Source organism: Prunus avium, chromosome 6 (assembly GCF_965620075.1).
Source record: "Prunus avium chromosome 6, drPruAviu1.hap1.1, whole genome shotgun sequence".
Taxonomy (NCBI): Eukaryota; Viridiplantae; Streptophyta; class Magnoliopsida; order Rosales; family Rosaceae; genus Prunus; species Prunus avium.
In genome coordinates, this window is record NC_142289.1 from 23,732,721 (window position 1) to 23,756,963 (window position 24,243).

The following is a 24,243-nucleotide window of genomic DNA, read 5'->3' on the forward strand; positions in this document are numbered from 1 at the left end:
TAAGAGTATACACCATGCTTTAATTCGAATTGAACTATGAATAGGAAGAGTATGTATGGACATTCGACAACAGGGATTAGATACATACTTGGTTGTTTAAATTGTTCTTCTATGCTTAATGGGTTCCTAATGCTTAATTTTAGGTTAGACAACAAATGATCAAATTAGGGAATTAGGAACACAAGGTTATGACCACACACCATGGCTTAATCATACATTAGCTAGAATCAATCCGTTAATCTAATTGAACTTGGGAACTTATCTGCTTGAGTTAGTTATTTTCTTTCTTCCTTGTTTTATTTATTTCCCTTCTTTTTCATTTCTGTTTTGTGTAGGGAAAATGAATTGAATCATTCAATCACCAATCCTCGTGGGATCGACCTCGCACTTACATATGCTATACTACCAAACGGCTCGTGCACTTGCGAGTATCACAAGTTGAGGATGCAGTTGAACCCATTTTGGTGCAGCTGTATCTACGCAACAAGTTTTTGGCGCCGTTGCCGGGGATCGGTAACATTGTTTGATTCTATTTGACTTTCCTACTTTATTTTTTTTTCTTAACTAGACAATTTCTTGTTTTAAAGTTAATGACGTTAATGGACAAGTTGTGTTTGTAGTCCAACAGAAAAGGACAATTGCCCAACAAGCAAGAGAACTGGGTTTAAGTCCCAGCTTACACAACCCATTGGTGCTTGTTGCTTTGAAGCATGGAATTGGACTTGTGTTGATTTTTCCCTTTCATTTTTAGTTTTTTTTTAATTTTTCGTAATCCTTTAATTCCGTTTCAAGTTTTTGTATGTGTTTGTTTTAGCAATGTAAATAGCTCAATAAAAATGGAGAGAGATGGCAACTTCAAAGATAGGAAGTGTGGAGTAGTGGGAGAAGTCGCGACCTCCAAATGCATCACGCTCGACCTAATCGCTTCAAGGGGGAGCATTTCAATCCTTTCTCTTCTTTGAATTCTGTTTATTTTCGTAGTTGTTTTTGCCTTTTGGTCCGCGTTGAGTTCTTTGTTTTTCTATGTTGAATCCAACCATATAAAGAACGTAAAATTTGGACTTACGGTTGGAAAGTTATAGCCTAAAAACTGAACATAGGTCGAAGCTGAAAAACATAGAAACGAATCTGTCCAAATGGTGATAAATAGGTGATAGAAAGTGATGTTTGTTTTTTTTTTCTTTGGTTTCTTGGTTTGTTTCTTTTAGTACAATAATTTATATCGTTTGTTTGAGTTTGTTTAGAGTACTTAGTTCATTTTCGTTTATGGTTTGTTGTTTCATGTTATCTTAATTTGTTTTTGTTTCTTTTTCTTACGAGAATATATTTTTAAAAAAATTTAAAAAAAAAATAAATATTTTTCATATGAGCCGACTTATGGTAACCCCAGTGAGCACTTCCGTTAATACAGTGTGTAGGAGTTCTTTAGGCGACACCTTCGGTGTCTAAGAAGTTTGGGTTTTAAGCGGGACCATTGTGACCCCTCTAACCTTCCCGGATCCCCTGGCTGTGTTTTCTGAGGCCCTTAACTGGTCATCCGTGAGTTGCTTGTATATTCGTGTGTTTTTAAATTAAGTTTTATTTATTTATTTATTTTCTTTGTTTTCTTTTCTGTATAGTCTTTGTTTTTGTTTTGTTAAGTTAGTTTATTTATTTATTTACGTGGTATGGTTAGTTAGTTTATTTCTGAGTGTTAAAACACATTTTTATTTCAAACGCTGCATTAAAAACAAAAACAAAAACAAAAACAAAAAAAAAAACAAAAAAAAACAAAAAAACAAAAAAAAAAACTTCTTCTTCTTCTTCTTCTTCTTCTTCATCTTCATCATCATCATGGCTTGCCTCTATTTTCTCTTACTTGCAGAATCTGCAGCAGCTCGACATGGTCCTCATTTTTCCTCTGCAGTGCTTCCACGTGCTGATTGGCACAGTAGAGCCGCTTCTGCAAGTCCGCCACCATAGCCTTCAAGGAAGCTATTTCCTCGCTCATCGCGGCACACTCCCTTGTCCTCGCTAGTAGGCGCATGCCCAAATTGGTAGCGGAGACCGCGTGGAGCACAGTTAAATTGTGGGACTCCTCCACCGCTGCCTTGTCAGACCTCTGTGCCACATGCAGATGATCTGTCGGTGTGAGCTTGCTGCCAATCATGCCTCCCAGCAGCGCTGCTCTGTTCGGCATTGCCTCAGAAAAGTTTGGTATTATCTCAGCAAAGTTTGAGGCCGTGCCGTGATGATATGTGGAGTTTGGGAAGACAGGAGTTGGAGGAGCCCTTGTCTGGGCATTCGGTGGTGCAAGTGAGAGCTCAAGGTTGAGATCATCAAGGTGAGTGCATGAGGATGCCATTTGTTTTGCTTCTGAATTTTTTGATGTTTTTCCTTGAGTTTGCAGGAAGAAATGCTGGGTATCATCCGCTTGCAGAGGTGTGGTTTAAATAGACATACGCTGATGAGAGAGAGAGCCAACACCATTTCGGATTTCCCGGGCATGCTCGACCTAATCGCTTCAAGGGGGAGCACCTTTACTTTCACTTTACTTTTCTTTTTTCCGTGTTTTCTGGTGTTTTATGTTTTTGCCCGTTACTTTCATTTTCTAGAGCTTTGTGTTTTTGCTTTTTCCTTTCGGCTGCCATCTTTATTTTATTTTAGTTAGGGAACTGTGCTTCCATTTCCGTTTGTCGTCTTCGTTTGATTTAAGTTTGGAAAGTGTGCTTTCTTTTCCGTTTTCTTTTTCCTTCTGCAAATTTACTCTTTTATTTCCAAAACAAAATAAAGACAAAAACAACCAAAAAAATAAAATAAATTAAAATAAAAACATCAATAATGCAGTAGAAGTCATTTCTTCACAGTGCTCGGTGTCTCGACCATTGGAGCTTTGAGTTTGGCCCTCTGGCTGTCCTCTTCCTAGGCTTCATGCACAGCCTCTTGGGGCTCACCACTTGAGCTCCCAAAGATCGCAATCTTAGCTTGAGCGTAACTACTCTCACGATCTGCTTGCTTGCGTTTACCCGGTCGGTCTAGGTCTTCCAGCTATTTTCGCATGTCGCGAGAGTACAACTCTACCATCTTTGATAGGTTTCTATTCTCGTCCCGCAATACTTCTAGCTGGTGTCGATTCACCTCCACTATCCTTGACCTCTCCCTTTTCAAGCTTTTTATAGCAGTCTGACACTCCTCAACCATACTTCGCTCCGCCGCCAACTGACCTTTCAGCACCTCTACCTCATGGGACTTCGCAAGTAGGCGATGACCCAAACTTGCGACTGTTGCCGTACTCTGCACGCTCAGTGCCAGGGCATCGCTCACGACCCGGTTGTCATCCCTTGTCCCCAGAACACGTATATCTTTAGGAGTCACCAGATTTATGCCCACTCCAATGGCAACATCGTTGTCCAGGAGTATTGAGTCAGTTACTGTCACAGGCCCCCGGGAGGAGCCAAAGTAGGGCATCCATACTGGTGCCGCTGCTTGGCCCAATGTCTGAGTCGGTGGAGCTAGGTTGAGATCCAACGAAAATGGGTAGGATGAGGCCATTTGATTTCTGATTTTTTTTTTTTTTTTTCTTCTTTTCTCTTTTGTGTTTCTGAGTTTGTGGTTTTGTTTTTATCCCCATCTTTTTCCTTCTTATATACATAGTCTTTGACAAACCCTAGCCATTGCAGCGTCTAAGCATTTCTGAATCTCCAGCATTCCTCGAGTCCCACAACCTTCTCGCTTTCCAACCATACCCAACTCATTTATCACGACATGTCTTTTCTGAACGGACGCGTTCAGTAAAGCCTTCGCGCCTTTCCATGAGCCCGTAATTTCTGCTTGTGAAATCTGCGGCGCTTCTATCTGTCAACACGTGTCTCGCTCAGTCTGCCCATGACTATCCATGAGACGACATCAGGGACCACATTCCCTCTTTTTAGAAATCCCGCTTTGCGCTCATAATTCACGTTTTATCTTTTTAAGAAAAAATTAAAATTAAAACGTGTGGGCTTTGGATTTCATTGTGGGTCGGGTTTTCACCATTGTTTTGGTTTCAAAGTGAGTTAACTTTCTTTGGGGTTGGGCTTTCAAACGTTTGGGTTTTAGTTTGCGTAAGACTGTCTGTTTAGGGCTTACTGTTTTGAGTGTTTTACTGTTTCGTTATTTATTTATTTGTTTGTTTGTTTGTTTTGTAATTTTTATTTTTATTTATTTTATTTTATTTTATTTGTGTATTTTAATTCAAGTGTGTTTTGTGATTTATATTTACTTTAGTACCTTTCATTTCTTGTTATGACATTGTTTGTGGCTAATTTTTAAACATTGAGGACAATGTTCATTTCTAGGTTTGGGGGTATTGGAGTTTAGCATGTAAATTTGGTTTTTCCTTAATTAAATTTATTTTATTTTATTTTATTTTATTAAGTCTTGCTTTTATTTTTATTTTTATTTTATTTTGATTTTTTTTAGTCACTTTCCGAATACATATGATGAGATTGTGATAAATGTTTGCATGACTTAAATGAAAATTGGATTTCATATAAATAAATAAAAAATAAAAAAATAAAAATTTGGCATTGTTCTAGCATGATATGCTTGAAACCTTCTTTACACTTGCCATTTGTTTCATAATTTTCCAATTAAAGGATTTGCATGATCTAAAGAATTGTATGAAGCATAAATTAGACTTATATAACCAACCATATAAAGTGAGCTTTTGAGCCTTGTACTTCAATTCATGAGTGTTATATACATACTCTTATTTTCTTGTCATCAAAGTTGTTGTTTGATCTCATTATTCATTGATTTGGTTGAACACTTAAAAGTCATTCATTCTTATGCAATTTGACTTCACGACATTTAAGAAGTGATATTAAGGCCCTCTTTGGATCGTTTGTGCCTTTCAAGCTAACCTTATGCATGCTTAAGCATGATTTTCCATTGTTAACCATATTGAGCCTACATGTAAACCTTTTCTTTCATTTACCAATTATATTTCCTCGCCTTAGCCCGAAAAACAAATATTTACCTTTCTAAGGAACTCATAGGGAATGGGTGTTACATTTCGAAAGAAAAAAAATATATATATATATATATCACACAATTGGTGAAAGAAAAGAGAAACGTTGTGATTAAGTGGTGGTTGAATGAAATTTCATTTTTGGGTTTCATTTTTGGGCCTTCAAAATAAATTGGTGGTTGTTCAGGAAAGGAGTGAATCAATGTAAATGAAGGTATAAGGAGTTTTGATCATGTAAAAGAAAAATAAATTCTCATTGTGATGATTCGAAGTCTTGTAAACAATTGTTTTATGCTCTTATATTTTGAGTTCCTTGGACTTTGTTTTATCCATACCTTTCATTTCTTACTCACCTTACTCCCTTGGCCCAATTACAACCTTTACTAAAGACCTAAATTGATCTTAAATGTCATGTGGTTGAATTGCATTCATTTTCTGCTTTTAAGTATTTGGCATCCTTCTTGAGATCATATTAATGCAAGTTCTTCATCTTTCTATTTTGAGTTAAGTCTTTATGGTTTAACTCTAATCTCATGTTTATAACTGAGTGTTGCATTATAGCCCTCTTCTGAGTGATTCATTTGTGAGAGGACAACTTTGGTGAGATTTGAAGTTGAACTTGTGCTTTGTATGATTTTTGAAATTGTGTGAAAACTAAGATTGAGGAATTTGTTGCATTTGGCTATCACACTACTACACTTTGAGCATATTATGTTTTGAACTTTGCCGCTTTGTGAATAATGTCTAAAATTGAGTTTTTATTGTTAAAAACTTTTGAGTCATGTGCATGAGTCATTTCTCTTCAGAAAATGTTCGGGAAGATTGTTTTGAGTCTTACTTTTGTTTTGTTTTTATTTATTTATTTTATTTATTTATTTTTTGGTTTTTGGTTTTATTTTTGTTTGTATAATTATTTTTATTTTTATTTTGCTTAAGGACTAACAAATCTAATAAGTTTTCTAACCATTTTGTTTTGTAGAGTTAGAAAAAACGTTTGTGGGTATCGTATCTGTTAAACCCTCAGGAGACACAACTCCTCCTACTAGGGATGCCTAGAGGTTTAAAGGCTTGTTGCATACGCTAAATGCAATCGAGTTACCTATGAAAGTGGTTTAATTAACTTCTTGTTTGTTTTTATCTTTGTTTTCCTTTTGTTTTGCTCGAGGACTAGCAAAATCTAGGTTTGGGGGTATTTGATCGGTGCATATTTACATATCATTTTGTACCCTTCTAGCTTATGATTTGGTTATGTTTTTGAGTTAAACTTGTGATTTTAATCCTTTTTGTGTTTATCTTTCAGTTCATTGAGCTTTAGGTAATAATGAGGGCTTTGGATAGTAAATGATGCAATCCATGCATGTTAGGGCCTAATTTGGATGAATGGATGAAGAGCTTAAAGACAAACTCAATTTTGGCTACAGTCCCCTGCCAGCCCAGTTTCGTAGGTCATATTTCAAGCTTTGTTTCAGCAACCTACATAGCTCGGATGAGGCCACATTCTTCATGAAAGTTGTTCCAATGGGTGTGTAATATAACATATCCAAAATTCAGCCCCATTGGATAAATATGGAGTCTGTTACCTAGCAAACACAGAGCCATGCTCAGGATGGATTTTATCAGCGCGCAAAATGAGTTAGCAATTTGTTTTGGCCTTAACTTCCTCCTCCGACCTTGGATTGGCCCAAATGATATATGGCTGGAAAGAAGACATTCTGAACTTCAAGTTTGAGTGCTTAAAGTCTTAATTTGCTTAAGGGAAGCCCAATTCGTAAGCCCTTGAAGTTGCTGGTCATGCTGACCTCAGGATGAGCTATTATTTCTGGTTGGAAGCTTGGTCATGGTGACATGAAGATGAGCTAGGGCTGCTGGTGGGATTTATTAGTGAAGTGCATCAACCATTTCAGATTTTATAATGGAAGTGTTGTATGCATTAGTGAAGTGCATCAACCATTTCAGATTTTATAAAACAAGTGTTGTATGCATTAGCCATACTTAATTCAGATTTTCAGCTTCCTTAGGCCTATATATAGTGAGGTTTCCCAAGCTTGTAAACACACCCCAAGGGGGGAGCTCTCAAACACTTCTCTAGAGCTTCCTTCCCTTCTCTCCCTCAAATTCTCTTAGTTTCTCTTTCTAGTTTTCAATTGTTGTAATGAAATCTTTTGTGCTGAAATTTTCCTTAAGTTTTTCTTAGTTCCACTTTACTTTTCATTATGTAAATTCTTTTCTTTAGTTTCAAGTTTGATTAGTTTCCAAGTTTCAATTATGGTTCATGTTCTTATTCATTATGCTTATAAGTTAATATGCTAGTTTGAATGATTGATCACCATTTAGGCTTGCATGTTAGCTATCTTGGTTTGAATTAAGAGTATACACCATGCTTTAATTCGAATTGAACTATGAATAGGAAGAGTATGTATGGACATTCGACAACAGGGATTAGATACATACTTGGTTGTTTAAATTGTTCTTCTATGCTTAATGGGTTCCTAATGCTTAATTTTAGGTTAGACAACAAATGATCAAATTAGGGAATTAGGAACACAAGGTTATGACCACACACCATGGCTTAATCATACATTAGCTAGAATCAATCCGTTAATCTAATTGAACTTGGGAACTTATCTGCTTGAGTTAGTTATTTTCTTTCTTCCTTGTTTTATTTATTTCCCTTCTTTTTCATTTCTGTTTTGTGTAGGGAAAATGAATTGAATCATTCAATCACCAATCCTCGTGGGATCGACCTCGCACTTACATATGCTATACTACCAAACGGCTCGTGCACTTGCGAGTATCACAAGTTGAGGATGTAGTTGAACCCATTTTGGTGCAGCTGTATCTACGCAACAGTTATTATTGGACCTTTGAGCAACGAATAAAACTGTTTCATCGCGCAAAGTAGTAAACAGAAAAAACGCCACGTTTTAGCGTAAAATTTCGTGAACTTGAGCGACGGAACACAATAAATGTCGCGCAATCTGAAAATATAAACTTTGCGCTACGAAATAAATATAGAACCGTCGCGCAAAGACGTTTCACTAGCGGCAATTGAACCGCCAAAATTTCATGACCTTGCGCGACGCTAGAATCCTATTGCGTCGCGTAAACCCTAAACCCTAAGCACGAAAACCCTGAACCCCATCATCACATTGCGCGACGAAATAACGACTTCTTCGTCGCATAAAGTGTTTTTGCGCGACGCATAAAGTTATTTACTCGTCGCGCAATTGGTTGTATAAAATATTGAATAACTTATTTTGATGGCATACACATTCTATGAAACTAGTTTCTAGTTTCAACGATCCAACCGTCAAACTTATTTGTTTATACTTAGAGATCGTATACACCAAAAATGGGAAAAAAAAACGTATAGAGATCAAGTAACGAGACCAAAGTTTTCGACGGTTATAAAGGAAAAATCACGATTTAACGGTCAATTTTGCTCCGATTTCGATGATTTTTAACTGATACACTCCATGGATATGAATCCAATGACAGTATTTGATCTTCATTTCAAACTATTTACACTAGTGGATATCACAAAATCTTATGTTATACTTAACAAAATTATATATAAACTCTTAATATTTAGTGACTATATTGTGTGGATGACATACGCATTATACAAAACTTTTTTCATCGATCCAACCGTCAAACTTATTTGTTTCTACTTAGAGATCGTATACGCCGAAAATCGAAAAAAAAAACTATATAGATCAGGTAACGGGATAAAAGTTTTCAACGGTTATAAAGGTAAAATCACGATTTAACGGTCAATTTTACTCCGATTTCGATGATTTTTTATGGATACACTCCTTCACCCTATATGAATCCAATGAAAGAATTTGATCTTCATTTCAAACTATTTATACTAGTGAATACTCCGTTGAAATTCTTAAGTGTTATGTATAGAAATATTTAAAACACAATTAAATTGGTTTAAGCGACAAAGGGAAATTTTTTCGTCTATATATATGTTGCACGACAAATAATATTCGTCTCGCAAAGGTTTATGTGTCGAAGTCTTCACTGTTTCGTGGCGCAAGGGGCAGCTCTAAACTATTTCCGGACACTTGTTGTTGTGAAAATGGACAAACACTTTCACTCACTCCCCTAATGATCTTGTTGTTGATGGACTTTGTGACACACACAAGGATGGATGAATCACACACACACACTTGAGAAACCAACCAAGCACAAAGTGACACAAGTATTTTAGAGGTTCAGCAATTGCCTACATCCTCTTGGTGATCCCCTTGAGAAATTCACTAATGAAAGAATAAGTTACAACTTTGGTTTACAAAGAAACCCCCTTAGAACTCTATTCTCTCCCAAGCTCTCTCTTCTCTATCACCCCTTGCTCAACACTTGATACACTTGTGAACACTCTCACAACTCTTGGTGTTTCCCCCCCTTTGGTGTCTAGACTACTCAAGACTCAACTCAGCTCTCTCTTGAACTGATTGCCTTCTCTCTCTTCCTCCCTTGGTGGGATAACCTCCCTTTGAACACAATAGCTCCCAGCTACTTGAAAACTTTGAGATTAACCACACTTGCTGTCTTGCTTCCTCTTCCCTTTAATACACAAGCCTTTGGACTTCATAAGAGACTCCTTCTTTCCTCCCACGTTCTGCCCTTGGTTACCTAACATGGACCACAACTTAGGCAGACCAAAGGCTAGGCATTGATAGCTGCAACTTCAGCCACCCTATCTAGAGCTATAAGGTAGGTACTCTTTGAAACAAGTCAACAATCCTCATTCAATGGTGCTCCAGCTTTTCCAGCACCTTGCTAGACCTCCTAGAACCCATAACACACCTTAGAGGCCCGAGGGATTAGGTAGGGAACCAATACATGTGAAGGCCTCTTGAAAAACGCGTGGAAGAAAACAGCACAGCAGCCTGGCGACCGGTCGCCCGTTACTGGCGACCGGTCGATTTACACTCTGACTGCAGGCGACCGGTCGCTTGCACCTTGCGACCGGTCGCTTTTCGCGACTTCCAGCTTCACCTCCAGACTTCTAATCTACTTCAAAACGACCGGTTGCAAATACCCAGCGACCGGTCGCTTCCTCCTTCACTTGCATACTTAATGTGAGCCATTTTTTCCAACACTTGTATATTTTTTTGGAAAATCTAACCTTGCGAGACGAAATATGTCGTCGCGCAAATGTTCGTTTGACGACGTCTCTTTGTTCCGTCGCGCAAGGGGCAGTTCTAAACTATTTCCGGACACTTGTATATTTTTGTGGAAAATTTAACCTTGAGAGACAAATTGTATCGTTGCGCAAAGGTTAATTTGACGGTGACTGCATTGTTTCGTCGCGCAAGGGGCAATTCTAAACTATTTCCGGACACTTGTATATTTTTGGGAAAATTAACCTTGCGAGACGAAGTAAATCATCGCGCAAACTGTCCTTTGGCGACGCCAAAATTATTATTCGTCGCGCAAGGCGTTGTTTATATTTTTTCAAGCTATATTTATATTTATTGTAAATATTTTTTCATACTATACTTGTATTTAGTGTACATTTCATACTATATTTATAAAGCATATATTTGTATTTTTTCATACTATATTTTTATTTTTTCATACCTTTATTCATTCGTCTTTTTATAGTAAACTACATGTATATGTGACGTTAATTAGGGGAAGTCACTCACACAAAGAGAAACATGTATATTTCATTTCTCCACATATATAAGGTTTGGATATACAAGTACATTTCATTTCTTTACACTAACCCTATTAAATTACAAATAAATTACATTATTCATCAGATGAACTATAATAACCGTCGTTCTCATCATTATCATCACTATCCGTCTCCCAATCCTCATCCTCTTCCTCCTCCTCTTCCTCATCCTCCTCCATAAGTACATCATATCGCGGAAGATCACCGAGATCAATTGTAATTGACTGAATCGGTATTTCTCTTGAAGACACTCCGTCAAGCTGAAACGGTTGAACAACATTTGTATCTAGAAGTGTATATGCATCATTTTCCATGGAAGAGTCTAAACGTTGGCCAACGACGTCAACGTCGTTGTCAGATGGGTCTAGTTCTGGTATAGCATACACGTTCCTCTAATCCATATGCTGAACAACTTTCCAATCGTTCCCCGCTTTAGGGTCATTTAGATACACAACTTGTTTTGCCATGTTTGCCAAAATGTAAGGGTCGTCATCATACCAAGTTCTGCTCATGTTCACAGATAGTAACCCATGATCGATTTTAATACTTCCCTGCCTATTTGGGTTCGTATCAAACCATCGACACTTAAACATGATGACTTGGTATCGGTCTTTGTAAAGTAATTGCATGATAGTTGTGAGTTTGCCATAGAAATCAATGTCCGTACTTTCGCCTCCACATGGAACATGGACACCGCTGTTTTGCATACACAACTTGTCATCTCGTGCAGTCCCTAAAAACTTGACGCCGTTAACATGGCAACCTGAGAACAATTCTGCTCGGAGTAGGCCGAATGCCAAGTTATATAACTCTTCACTGTAAGTGGGGGAATTCTCTTATTTCAACTTATTCACCTAATATTATAAAAAAAAAACATTCATATGTTAGTTTGGAAAAATGTAATAGCACAATATATATATCAATTACAAAACACTTATAACTTACATATTCCAAAAACCATTGTGGAAACAATTCACGGTGTTTCTTGGAATACAAATGTGATGGATGTTCTCGCTTCATCATCTCTTCATGCTCATCTAAGTATGCCAATATCTCATCACAATTGTTCAATACGAACCAATGAGCTACCTCCATGTCATTTCTGGAAAACGATTCTCCTCGTACAGGATCTCCAAAGGGTCGTGCGCTTTGGGCAAAAACAAAAAGTTGCTCATTTCTCAGACCTCCGTCATTATTGCGCTGAGGTCGATTGAAAGCCGTGTCCACATCCTTTAAATACATTCCACAGAAAGTAAGCGCCTCATATTGAACCCAAGCCTCTACAATTGATCCTTCGGGCTTCGCTCTATTCCGTACGCTTTTTTTCAGCTCTCCGAGTAGCTTGCCAAAAAAAAACGAAAAGATGCAAATTAGAAAGTAGGAAGCGTGAGATAATGATGCATACACAAAAGATGATGATTATATACCTTTCTATTGGATACATCCAGCGATAGTTGACTGGACCAGCAAGCAATGCCTCTTTTGGCAAGTGAACCATCACGTGAATCATACTCGTGAAGAAAGCCGGAGGGAATATCATCTCAAACTTGCATAAGACTTGGACAATGTCATGGCGCAACTGATCAATGTCTGTCTTTCGCAACGTTTTTGTCGTCAGTTGGGAAAAAAATCTGGACAACAATATGATTGGCTTGACTACATCTTCCGGCAATAGGTGTCGAATCCCCACAAGAAGTAGGCGTTGCATAAACACATGGCTGTCATGATTCTTTAGTCCTGTAAATTTACCCCCGTCAACCCTCACGCAACGTGCGATATTAGAAGCATACCCGTCAGGAAATTTTACAGACTATACGAACTGTAGAAACTCTTTGTTGTCATTCGGTTTTATGGAAAAAAATACAAGATCCCGTATAGCTTTATCATTGCCCCTTTTCAGCCATAAACTCTTTCGTATGCCCATTCTTTCCAAATCAAGAAGAGCTTTTATCGTGTCCTTTGTCTTTCCCTTGATATCTAGAATCGTTCCCATCAATGTGTCAAACACATTTTTCTCAACATGCATAACGTCGAGATTGTGCCTCAATTTTAGTTTCGACCAATATGAGAGCTCAAAAAACATAGACTTGTGCGTCCAGTTCATATGTGTAGCAGGTTTGGTCCGACTAACTGTTTTCCCGAATGGAGCAAAATCCAAACGGTTAAGCTGTTCCAAGATCTGATCATCGGACCATTCTCTAGGTTTTGCGCGACGCTCTTTTTTCCCGTTGAACTCTATATCCTTCTCCCGCCACTCGTGGTCCCATGGCAACCATCTTCGATGCCCAAGGTAATACACTTTTCCAGCGTGCCAACCAGAAGTTACATCTTCCTTGCATACAGGGCATGCCATATAACCCATTGTGCTCCACCCCGAAACCATTGCATATGCGGGAAAATCATTCACAGTCCACATAACTGCCGCTCGCAAAGTGAACATCTTCCCAGTGGATTTATTGTACGTGCGCACCCCGTTTGTCCATAAATCTTTGAGCTCATCAACCAACGGCCTTAAGTACACATCGATTGACATGCCAGGATCCTCAGTTATCAAAACAGTCATCATCATGTACTCTTTTCTCATGCATTTTCAAGGCGGCAAATTATATGGGAATACGAAGATCGGCCAAGTGCTGCGGTGTTGGTTTAGAACCCCGTACGGATTGAATCCGTCAGTGGCAAGTCCCAACCTCACATTTCGGGGATCAGCAGCAAACTCGGGGAACGTTCGATCGAACGCTTTCCATGCCTCCCTATCTGCAGGATGCCGCATCACATCGTCGTCTACCCGTTTTTCCTTATGCCATCTCATGTCTGTGGCAGTATGCGTCGACATATACAATCGCTGCAACCTTGGTTTCAGGGGCAGATAACGCATGACTTTTTGTGGAATCTTACTCATTCTATTCTGAGAGGTATGTTTGAACCTCGACTCATTGCATATAGGGCATGTATGCAACGTTTCATACTCTTTGTAGAATAACATGCAATTATTTTTGCAAGCGTGGATCTTTTCATAACCCAATCCAAGACCACTCAACATCTTCTGCGCCTGTCTGTGATCTTTCGGCAAACAATTGTCCGTTGGAAGCATTTTCTTGAAAACCCCCAAAAAGTAATCGAAACACAGGTTCGACATACGATACTTTATTTTCCCGTGCATTAGCTCCACAATCGCCGTCAGAACGGAAAAGCTCTCGCACCCCGGGTATAACTCTTGGTTGGCATTTCTTAACAGGTTTTCATACTGTTCGAACTCTGCACTGTCCATTGGTGTAGGCACGTCATCTTCTCCTTCCTGAGTGCTGCTGGTTGATGCAAATGGAAAAGCATCATTTATAATATTCCTGACTTGTTCATTAGGATCCACAATGGGTTCAACATTGTCCACTCTTGTGGCCCTTGAAGACGAAGCGATGTCTAATTGTTCCCCGTGATGGTTCCAAGTGCTGTATGTCTCAATCATTCCATTCCTTACTAAATGAAATCGAACATGTTCAATTGTCTCCCAAAACATGTTGTTACACCTCCTACAAGGACACCGGATTCTAATTGCACCCGGGTTGTGTGTCCGTGCAAAGTCAATAAAATCCTCGATTCCATCCAAGTATTCGTCTGCGCACCTATTCGGGTTCTGTATCCACCTCCTGCTCATCATTCCTGGAACCACAATCACAATACAACAATCATGCTGTATTCGTACAAAATCTTTCCTTATGCCTCCGGTAAGGGCCCTATCCCATTCGGAAATGCATAGCCATGTCACGTAATTTACAGCTACATGAGATTAGTTTTTGACGTGAATGAATTTCGGCAGCGTCTCGGTATAGTTCTTGAGGTGTACCGTAGATATAAAATACCTACGTACCACCCGAAGAACGTACCGAGATGACACCGAAATCTCCACAATCGAAACCTAATCCTGTAGCTGTAAACTACGTGACATGACTATGCATTTCCAAAATGTCCAAAATATGGGACAATTCAAGAATTAATTGGACCATAGTCATGGTTTACCCACCCATGCGCGGTCCAACTAACCTCGAACGGGAACTAAACTTTACACACACAAAAAATGTACGAAGTTAATTTCAATTAACTTCGTATATTAACGTACCTGCATAATTTAACAACATATTATAAACAGAATTTCATAAATCAATATAAACATAATGTAATAAATTTTATATTATAAAACAACGAAAATACCTTCTAAATCGTTCTCCACTAATCACTAATCACATATAATATTCCTATATACAAAGAAATTAATGGTGTTAGTATGAATTTACAGTAAAATTTTTACACTAATGACAAATAATGCATACCCAATGACCGTATCAGAGGCAGAAGTAGCTCAACTCATAAACGAAATGAAAATGACTAGTTTTGTGGGCTGATACCGCTCGAGACAAACGCAGAAACAGGCAGAGGCAAACTGCAATTTTTTTTGCAGTTTGCCTCTGTCATGGTCGTTCTGATCTTTGTATAGGACGACGATTTTGCGCGACGAATATATTATTTCGTCGCGCAAGATTACTACGTTTGCGCGACGAATCAAATTTGTTCCGTCGTACATAGTCTGTCGCGCAAAAGTTATTTCCCGGTCGCGCAAGGTTCTGTCGACATCTATTTTTTGCGCGACGCCAACATTCGTTGCTCAAACTATGCACGACGGAAGTTCTGTTGCGCAATTTGCCGCCACGCAATTTTTTGGCGCCAAATACTGCCAACAATGGTTCGTTTTCCGCGCCTTTTTTTTAAGCGACGAATACTTCCAATTGTCGCACAAAATATCTTTGCGCGACGATATATACTATCTCGCAAAGTTCACCGCCAAATAAATTTTTCCCCGCGTTTTCCCAACGGCTTTATGCAACGATTTCGATTTTTGTCGCGCAAAAGGTCTTTTGCGCTACGAAATATTTTGTCGCACATGTTTGCACTACACTTTGTGTTACCCGTCGCACAAGAATCTTTTGTGCGACGAATTTCCCGTCGTCGCGCAAGGACTAAAATGTAGTAGTGTAAAGCCTGAAACTAATTGAAGCCTAACTGAGCCTATTGCTTGAACAGGTACTCTCTTTCCATTCTCCACCAACACATGGTCTTGGTCTCTACTTATTCTTCTGGCTTACGAAGTCCTGCATTTAATTGACTTTATCATTTGGATACCATGTCTATGCAGTCCTATGCGTTGATGACATTTGACACAGAGTTTGATATAGATATCTTTATCAAGTGAGCTTTCCAAACTGTGCACATAAGGAATCGATTCTAAGGCAATAAGAAAGTTGTTTAAATAGATGTTGCACTCAAGTGGATATCCTCTGCATATATGTGCATGCCAACAACTATAAAAGGAGACCATGAGGCAATGAGTTCATCATCAAAGCAAACACACAAATCCCAACTAAAAATCAATCAGTGAGACAATGGGTCAAGATCAAAACAAGCCAGCTGGAAACAATGATATTAAATTTAAAGGGGTGGATCTGACGGACAACACCGGCACCTTGACGGGATTTACCCACTTCGAATGAATAAGTAGCAAGTTCATTCGATAGTCGAGAAGGAAGCTTGGTGAATGACTGGATGATTGTTTGTTTTTAAACAAAAGAAAGAATATTTTTGATAGGACAATAACTGACATAGGCTGGCCATCAAGGATAACAGACATTAGATCCATTAGATGCATAATGTATAAGATAAATAAACATCATGGTAATCAATCTGCCTGGAGAAACTATAAGGCAGGAAGGCCAAGATTGTATCTCAAGACGACCATCAGCGTGAAATTGCCCTATGTCACCTGTATAGAACCACCTCATTCCTTTCTCATCAACCTTTTCACAATAAAACCAAAAACAAAACCCCCAAAGTTAGGATCTATTGAACATTTATCTTTGGTGGGTAGTTGCAACCAAAAGAATACCGGTATGAAATATTTGAATGTCTACCTTGTATGACTCTCTTGTTTTTTCTTCTTTTTTGAAATAACCAAGTGTAACATTTGGACCACCGATGACTATCTCTCCCCGAGGCGTTGGGGAATCAGTTTTAACATATCCTCCTTCGGGCCAATCAATTAACCGGACACAGAAGGGAGCTAAAAGTACTAACCCAATGCAAATGTTGATGAATCCTGGAGTATCACCCGAAAGAGGAGCACCACCAGAAAGGATAAAACGGATGCTACCTCCTAGAACTGCACGGACCTTTCTAAACACAAGAAAGTTCCACAGAAACTTTTCCAGGCCCCAGGCCCCAAACCAACTACCATTCACAGCAGACAACCTACGAGCATATGCCAAGTGAAAAAATCTCTTGGATAGACCACCCTTTGCATTTACCTGAACCATTATGAAGATACAACGTTGACAAAACTGGCGTAATTTTGAAACCAGGTTTTACACACACACGCACAAATGATCTATATGTGGACAGGCATAGGTATTTAAATATGTAAAAATCATGAGCCTGCCGAGATTCAAAAACATTATTCAGCACTCCGTCTCGAACACGATTTGCAGGGACTGCTGTCAATAGAGTTGGCGCAAGCACAGTTGCATCACCTTTTGTTCCCTTCTTTATTTTACTTGAAGTATCAATAAGAGTCAATGGAGATCCACATACCCTGTGGCACTTTCCAAGGCAACCATGACATTCTTCAATACAGATTAAAAAAAAACTTGTTAAATCAAGTACCACAGAGATATTAGAACATAACAAGATAAGAATCATAAATATAAAAAAATGCTCATTGAATTACTGCAGCCGTGCAATGTAGCCAGCTTACATATTCTCCATACCTCCGCTGCTAATTCAAGTATATGAGCGAGGGTAAGGTATGCCAGATCTACAATAATTCACAAACTTCTTGAGCCATACCTCGATACTCTGCTTCTGCACTAGACCAAGCAACCACATTTTTGTTTTTTACTCCACCAAGTGACTAGGTTACCTCCAACGAATGTAAAGTAACCCGATGTAGAGCGTCTATCTGTAATGGAACCAGCCCAATCAACATCTGTATATCCTGTTGTGAATTAGGAACTAACTCACTCCCCTTTAGACCTTGTTGTTGATGGACTTTAGACAAACTCAATGATGGATGAGTCTTACACACACACACAGAGAAAATTAACCAAGCACAAATGACACAAGTGTTTATAGAGGTTCAACAATTTGCCTACATCCTCTTTAGTGATCCCCTTGAGAAATTTCACTAATGAAGATATGTTACAACTTTGGTTTACAAAAGAAACCCCCTTAGAACACTACGCCCACAATCTGTTTCTCTCACACCCTTGCTCAAACACCTTGATACACTTGAGAACTCTCTCTTTCCCTTGGTATTTCCTGGACTCACTAGTTTCCAGCTACTTTTCCTCTCACTTTTGCTGTCTTGCTTCCTCTTCCCTTTAATAGACAAGTCTTTGGACTTGAGAAAAGACTCCTTCTTTCCTCCCATGTTTTGCCCTTAATTACCTGACATGGACCACAGGTTGGGCAGACCAAAGGCTAGACATTAATAGCTACATGTTCAAGCACCCTATATAGAACCATAGAGTAGGTACTCTTTGAAACAAGTCGACAACTTTCCTTAAATGCTCTCTTAGCTTTCTAGTAGCTTGCCCCATTTCATTTAAGTCTAGAGTGACCTAAAATGACCTTGCAAATAGGTAGAAAGCGATAGCACACTGACAGAGGAGTTGAAATTGCCTAGAGAATCGAAACATCACGACCAGAGCGACCGGTCGCCAGGACTGGGCGACCGGTCGCTTTTAGGCAAAGTCGCATTTTTCTTCAGCGACCGGTCGCGTGAAGCTGGCGATCGGTCGCTCGCTGTTTTCGCTCCAGACCTCCAATCTGCTTCAAAACGACCGGTCGCCAGTGCCCAGCGATCGGTTGCTTTCCCCTTTGCTTGTATCCATTATGCGAGCCAATTTTCCAACATATCCAACAACTTCAAGATTTCCATTCTTTGATAACATTAATTCATTTGCAGGCGCTGACTTTAAGTATCTTAAGATCCAATCAACTGCATTCCTATGTGAAACATTGGGTGAATGCATAAACTGACTAACCACACTCACAGCATATGCAATATATGGTCTTGTGTGTGCCAAATATATGGACCTTCCAACAAGGCGCTGGTATTGTTCCTTATTGGTTGGCAACCGGTATATGTCTTCACCCAACTTGTGATTCATCTAAATGGGTGTGTCAGCACGCTTACATCCAAGCATTCTTGTTTCAGTGAGTAGATCCATCGCATACTTTCTTTGAGAAAGAAATATACCAGGTTTTTACCTTGCTGCTTCAATTTCGAGGAAGTATTTCAGAGCACCTAAATCCTTCATCTCAAATTCCTGAGACAAAGGGAGGCGACCGATCGTTTTGGTGCTAGCTGTTGGTTTGAAAGCAATTAATGGTGTGCTAGCTGGAGGTGTGAAAGCAATTAATGGTGTGCTTGACTTGTTGGCTGGCACCACGTAGTTCACAGGCACGTAGGGACCACGGGGGTCACGATCACGTAGGGACCACGAGGGTCACGATCACGTAAGGACCACAAGGGACACGAGCCCCTTCTCCTGAGAAAAACTTCCTTGTCACAGGGATGCCACGGTCAGCAAACCACGTAAATGTCCCAAGCCAATAAAAGGGAAATTTGCATAAATGTACTTTTGGGTTTGTGCGCTAAGACCACCTGAACTTTTAATTTTAATTTTTAACTATATGAACTTTGTAGAGTGTTGTAATCCACCACCTATGTCTAACTCTATTAAAGCTTCCGTTAAATTTAAAGGCATTTTTGTCATTTTTTTTTGGATAAATCCCGAGGTATCCACCGCCGGTAGTAGTGACTATTCCCCTCGCCGCAAGTGCTCTCCGAAGAGGTAAACGGCTGGCCACGAAATGTGCTCCATTCCCATAGGCAGGGATCGAACCCCTGACCACATGGTTAAGGGACGAGGTAAGCAACCACCACGCCACATCTTGTGGTTATTTTTGTCAATTCATTGTAACTAAAAATAATTATAAAAATAAAAAAGAATTTAAAAAATAAAAAAGTTAACCCGATTACACAGCAGCTTCCAAAAAAAAAAGTTAATCTAATTACACTCATCGACCCAGCCATGAATGACCATTCTATGGCTATGCCTATGCACCTAAATTAAAATTAAAACTTAAAATTAAATCTAATATAAATGGTATATATCACAGGTGGTCCAATTGATGGATGAGTTTCTGATTTTTTTTTTTTTTCCTAAAGTTTTGTATGAAAAGATAAAAATGAGTTTTGAATCTTTAATTCCCCATGAGGGTGAGGGGGAGAATTGGCGTTGGAAAAGGGTAGGGTTAGGGAAGGTGTGGTGCAATTAGGTTAATTTTTTTATACTTCCAAATTCTGTTTTTTTAATTATTTTTAGTTATAGTAAGTTGACGGAAATGCCATTAAACTTAACGGAAATTTTAACAGAGTTAGATATAGGTGGTGGATTGCAACACTTTATAAAGTTCAGGTGGTTAAAAATAAAAATTCAAAGTTCAGGTGGTATTAACGCACATGCCCAAAAGTTCAGGTGGTATTTATGCAAATTTCCCCCAATAAAATGTCGACAGCTAGCAACTAATTTTACTTCCAATTTTAAACAATAAAAAAATGTTATGCACCCATTTTCTCTTCTCTCTCTTTTGAGAAAAACTTCCCTGTCACAGGGATGCCACTGTCAACAAACCATGTAAGTATCCCAAGCCAATAAAATGTAATACCACTTTGCAAAACCCAAGGGGAGGTGTCGTATAGCAGTGTAGCTCGGAAGTCCGAGCGTCGTATCCACAGAGAGCGGTGTAAAGAAAATAACAGAGCTAAAAAAGAACAATTGTGATTGAGAAGTAGATTTAAGCAAGATTTGATTTAAAGAAAATTTAATTGATTAAAACACTAAGGCATTGGGTTCCACTTTCAGCATAAACATGCAATTCATATTAATTTGATCCATAAAGGATGATTCCTAAAAGTAATTGTTCAAATATTTAAAACTCCTTTTAATCTTCCTTGAGAAATATTTTAAGCATAACATGTACCATTTGGCGACAAACTATCAAAAAAATAATCTTTACTTATTCTAATAGTTCGCTCCTCACTCAAAAGCATGAATGTTTTTACCAAACTATAGGAAAAGCTTGACTGAACCTATGAGTAGATTGAAAACACTCATCAATTAAATAAACAGAAAAACTACCAATTTTATTTGAACAACCATAATAAAAATCACTTACGTTAAACTTAAATTCGGATCAAACTAAATAAATTACACATTTATGTTGAAAGCCTCTCCCTAGCCTTAGCTAGGGAGTTAGTTCCCCATAAAAACTAAAACAGAAATTAAAACTAGGAAGGAGAGGAAACTCAAGAAGTGATATTCTCGGTCTGTGTTGAAGCTGCATCAATGATCTATTTATCGGAATGGGAGCTGCTCTTATTGTAATCCGATTGCAACATGCCTGATTAAACTATTATCCCATCATGCCACTGCCGTAGCCTTCCTCATCTTTAATTCTTCAATTGATGCTCCACTTTCATTGTTTATCTAGTCCTGGCAGCGTCCTTCATGCCTTTTGTTTTATTTATATCAATGCATTACCACTTTTGCATTTGATAAATCTTTCTTGCTTTTCCTTTATCTTGCTGGAGCTATCTTTCCTTAAGGACGCCTTTTGTTTTATTTATATCAATGCATTACCACTTTTGCATTTGATAAATCTTTCTTGCTTTTCCTTTATCTTGCTGGAGCTATCTTTCCTTTGGTGGCCAGCCACCTCTCTCTTTGCATTTCCCGCTACCACAAGAATAATCCATTTTTAATGGTAAAGGGTGGGTCGACCATTATGACGAAAGGAGATCAAATTATATCTTGTTGTTTGATGTTAGCTAGTGGGAAAGATATTAAGACAAGGAATTTCATATGTAGCGTTTGCAACAATTACTCTATATTTAATTCAAAGTGTTTGAGTATCTGCAAATACTACTAAATGAATAAACTGCTCAAATTGGAATAAAATAAATAAAACATATAACACACCAACTTAGCCAAATTAATTATTAGCAAACAAATTTTAATGGGTAAATAACGTAATAATTATGTACTTATCAATACGTACGTGGTTTACTGACAGTGGCGTTCCTGTGACATTGAAGTTTTTCTCCTCCCACTAGTACATTTTATAGTTTGCGCGACGAAGAACAGTTTGTCGCGCAACGTAAAATAAAGTCGCACAAATATCAGCGCGACAAAACCTTCGTCGCGCAATATCCGGTGCGCAATGATTGTGAAGAAAGACTTTGAGCGACCAACAGTTGTATTGTGGTCTCGCAAAATTCTTCATTGCACCAAAATTTCATGGACGACATATTATTCGTCGCACAAATATTTGCGCGACGAAGACACAGTCGTTGCAAGAACACAAAGCGACGACATCTTCGTCGCGCTAACAAATCGAGACGAGAGAAAGTTTCGTGTCCCAAATATTTGCGCAACGAAATAACAGTCGTTGCAAGAACACAGAGCAACGATTCGTGTTCGTCGTGCAAATATGTAGCGACGAAAATTTATTCGTCGCATTGTTTTCAGAGAGACGAAAACTTTCGTCGCACAAACTTAAAATTTATTGTTTTAAAATTTATTTTTACGGTTTTGTATTTTGTAAAAAAGTGATTTTGCGCGATGACAAATGTTTCGTCACGCAAAAATAAATAAATTTTATTTTTTTTGTTAAAAAAATAAATAATTTTTTTTTTGGGTAATAAAATGAAATTACAATAAAAAAAATGTAATGAAGAGGAAATTTTTTTTATAACATAATATAAATGTATAGTACAAGAGAAATATTTAAAATGTAATTAAAAAAGTAAAAAACTAATCAAACAATGTTTGAAAATCTACTTGGTCGTCTGGCAAATGCGGCTCGGAGGTCTGGACATTGTCGACAGGGGCAGAGGTGTGGTGGCCATGCCAGGGTTGGATGGGATCAGAGGTCGACGAGGGAAAAGGCGGTATGGGAACGCCGGACCGGGCGAGGGACTGTAGAAACTGTGACATCTGGGACATCTGGGTTTCAAGCTGGGCCACCTTTGCTGTCAAAGCACTGTTTGACTGCGACGAAGAACAGCATCTAGGTTCCCGCCACCGGGCATTCCCCATCCCGCGACAGTATGTCACTGGCCGCCTCTCGAGACTCTGATTCAAGGTTTCCGTCAAGATCTGAAACCCCGCATCCTGTGGAGGAGCGACGGACTCGAGCGGCTTATCGGGAGGAAGCTGGGAGGCGGACTCCTGAAGAACCAACTGGCTCTTCTCCATCATCATCGTTTGTTTAACATAACATAAAATATTAATTAAAACATTCATATAATAACCATAAAACTTGAATGCGTAAGATAATAATTTAAATTAACTACTTACATGAAGGGAGTCGGCCAACTCATTCCCAGGTCGAACATAAACGTCGCTAAAGACGTCAATCTCAGGGAATTTGGACCCTCCCCCCCTGAATTGAAAAAGAGAAGAAAAATGTTAGTATGAAAAATACAAATTAATATTAATGACATATTAAAAATTAAATTAAAAAGACTTTATTATTACCCGCCGCCGCGCCTCCATCCTATAGGAGAAGGGCCTGGAACCTGAATGGTGGAGAAGAGTCTTCTTCTCCCTATTGCCCTTATTTGCTTTGGCCTTCTTCTGTTATACAAAAAATAAAACGTATTAGTTGAAATTCAAATGAAATATAAAAAATTAAATAAATATTAGAAAGAAATGTGTAATAATTTTAAACTTAATATTAAAAAATACCACATAAGCGGCCTCCTGAAAATGACCGCAGAGCCACTCCCAACTATCCTCCCGCCCCTCAGGCTAATTCGGGCAACCCTCCTGAAGAGCGACCTGCGGATCATCATATGCTTGAAAATGGTGGTGCAGGTCACTCTTCCACTGCTTGTACCTCTCAGCAAAGAGTCTATTGACGAACACCAACAACTCGTCCTCGAGGTTCTCTAAATTGTAGTGTTGTCTGCAATAAATTCTTTACATACATTAAGTATTAGAAATATATAAAATTTGAAGGGAAAACAATTAAAAGTTAGAATACATACCGACAGGTGTCCGCGCACCTCCTTCCGCACCTCGTCAGGCATGACCTTCCAAGACTTCCATTTCATCGGGCAATAAGTTCGAACGACGTGACCAATATGGTGGGCCAATGAGCTATGCTAGTCCACCGTTGGTGCAACCCGATGCGGCTCGTCGTATCCGATGTTGATACGACTGTTGGTCACCTGGGTGACCTTCGCCGTCTTCAATTGGCGACAAGGTCCCCGGGTGTTCTTCTTGGCTGCAAAGAAATATAAAATTAACGTTAAATATATATTCCTTCTAAAATCTTGGTCCGAAACAGCTGGAGTTGAAGGAAATCTTTACTTGGTTGTGACTCCGATGCACAAGTAGCGAAGGGCGAAGTAGTGTTGGTCGTGCTGGGGGGGCGATTA

At 38.8% G+C, this 24,243-nt stretch overlaps 2 pseudogenes; both read right to left on the reverse strand.

Annotated features, from left to right (window-relative positions):
• The window catches only part of LOC110770119 (long chain acyl-CoA synthetase 9, chloroplastic-like), a 64,681-nt pseudogene extending 47,334 nt beyond the window's left edge, over positions 1 to 17,347 (reverse strand).
• Positions 17,348 to 22,612: 5,265 nt separating this feature from the next.
• On the reverse strand, positions 22,613 to 23,916 carry LOC148293870 (uncharacterized; annotated as a pseudogene).
• Between the last annotated feature and the right edge of the window lie 327 nt (positions 23,917 to 24,243).